Genomic DNA, 2,744 nt, shown 5'->3' with positions numbered 1-2,744 from the left:
TTTTAAAACTGAGAAAAATGCAAAAAAAAATTTATCTATGTTATTAGAAGTTAGGATACTACTTATCCTCATGATGAGTTGGGAGTGGAAGAAAATAAGAGCACCTGAGAAGTTGGAAATTTTCTTTTACTTAACATAAGTCCTAGTTACCTGGGCATTCTGAGTTTGTGAAAATCCATTGAACTGCACACTTATGATATATGCACATTTATATAGATATGTTATACTTGACAGGTTAAAAGAGTGAGAATAAGTGAATAACAGATTTATACATATATACATATGCATATATACATACATATATATGACTATATGACATAAGATCTCCCTCTATTTGTGATGAGATAAACAAGTCAGTTTCTTCAAACTATGCTCCCTAGTCCCACATCAGAATCAGCTAAAATGAAAACAAATCTCTTTCTCTCCCTACTACATGGCCCATCTGTGTAGATGAATGTATATACGGAGAGTCTGGTATTATATATACCTGGTAGCAGTACATTTATTAGTAATTTTTGCACAATAACAAATTGTAAATCTCTGCAACACAACTCTTTCAGATGCTACTTTTAACATATGGGTTTTAAAAACAATTAGCTAGAATTACTTTTGGTGTAAAGTGTTTTTTCAATTATTTTCTTTCACAGATTTAGAGTCACAAAAATCTTTACATAGTCCTCTTGCCTCAGATGAACTATTGTTTAAAACAAGATTTAAATAGAAATCTAATTTAGTTGTTTCTACTAAAGATGTTCTTAAAACATTCCTAGGGCTTAAAAAAATGTTTCACAGACTTTGCCCAATTTCCCTATAGAGCATTTATTTGGACTCCATTTGGTACACCTACACTAACAGCAGGAATTCTTAATATAGGTGTACATTCAGCAGTCACATTGTGAACAGCATGAATAAAGGAATAAACATGACCTCAAATCAAAGTATCAGCACAATGCCCTCAGCACCCAAAGGCAAGGAGGGAGCCTTTGGCTCCAGCTTCCATGAATGGAATTCGGCAAGATTTCAGTTAATTAATTGCAGTCAAGTCTGTGCTAAAGAGCAAACCCATGGGATAAAAAGGTACCAGACCACAAGGAGAAGCAAAAACTTGGGACTCAACCCACCCTACACTACTCTACATCATTTCCACATCATTTCAATGAACAGCCTAAGCTGTAGTACTTTTAAATAAAATAATATTTATCACAAACATATATTATTATAGACTTCAAAGTGCCAAAAATGCATTTTATTTAACTAAAAACTTCATTACTTTCTTCTAAATTCTCTTTCCCATGTATGATTTATTTTCCAAACACAGATTTCAACAACTTAGAGAATACTGTTTGGAGGAAGATTCAAGGGCAGCTTTCCTCTTTCCCAGAAGGCAAAATCTAGAAATACATCAGTCACTGTTGTCAATCTGTGACAGTCCAAATCGCCAAAGGTGTTTGGTAAACTTTAATCACTGTCACAACTGTAAAGGTTACTGAGCAGCTCCAACACAAATCAATTACAATAGTGTTACACAAATGTGAAAGTGTGTGTGTGTGTGTGTGCACATGTGTCTGCCCTTGACAGTTAAATCTGGTATAGCAGCAGTAAGTTCAGCAACATACAACAGCAGCAAAAACCACCAATAAAATAGGATGAACAAGGTCAGCATTTATTCTCATTCAGTAATAGATTTAGGCAGCCCAGAGCTGTTTGGCAGCTTCCTGTTACTTTACCATCCTTAGTGTGCTGCCTCATTTCACAAGATGGCTGCTTGTGTCTGGTCATCATCCACATCATTCCACATCCCAGGAATGAAGAAGGAGAATCAGAATGGAAACCTCATTCCTTTTGGGGATATTTGCTGGAAGTTGAAAATAACACTTAGTTCTCATTGGTCAAAATTTACTCATAAGGCCACAACCATTTCAAAGGAAATCTAGTTTTTGCACTAGGCAGCAAAGGTAGTCAGCTAAAATTTGGGGTTCTTATTAATAAGAAGAGCAGAAGAATTGATACTTGGAATGGACAGAATTTTTTTCTCTCATTTTAAAAACATTAAAAACAGACTACTAGCCTCCTAGGGGAAAAAAACTACTAGATGATTCAGTCTAATTAAAATGAAAACAGTCTATTATTTACCATAATGTAAACAAAAGCTAAATAAACTTTCATTTTTTAACTGAATATTTCACAGATGTTCATAAATATAAGGGAAAAAACATTTCCATATATCAGAGAACACCCAAAATTTTAAAAAACCGTATAATTATATTTTATTGGTTGGAGAAAGAGAAAAGGAGGCTGATTAATTTCTTTTAAAAGAGAAAAGTTAACTTAAAAATAATTTCATCCCACTCCTAAATCAGAATTAATGCTCTCAGTTGGGAGTTATGCTGTCATATTCGAGAACCACTGATTTGAACATACTATTTCTGGAAATGATTTCTTTTAGTAATTACTAACAGTTTATGAAAAGATCCGCAATTTTATTTTTCCAAGTGTTCAAGTAATCTTAACTCATCAAAATGCTAAAATCTTTTATATCAAAATTGTCTAAGACTGACTCACGTAAATGGCCTGCCTGTTCGCTGACAGCTGGAACCTCTTAGTGCGGATCTGCAGCCCCAGCCCCACCCAAGCGCTAGGATTCATCTGGTCTCTAAGCAGGAATCCACAGCTCATTGTCCAGCTTGCAGCTCCACTCTAACCTGGCAACCAGGTTTTTGTAGCAAACCCTCTGCACTTTGCCT

Source organism: Callorhinus ursinus, unplaced genomic scaffold (assembly GCF_003265705.2).
Source record: "Callorhinus ursinus isolate GAN/ISIS: 27379988/994484 unplaced genomic scaffold, GSC_fseal_2.0 scaffold3, whole genome shotgun sequence".
Lineage (NCBI taxonomy): Eukaryota > Metazoa > Chordata > Mammalia > Carnivora > Otariidae > Callorhinus > Callorhinus ursinus.
This window is presented reverse-complemented; position numbering follows the sequence as displayed.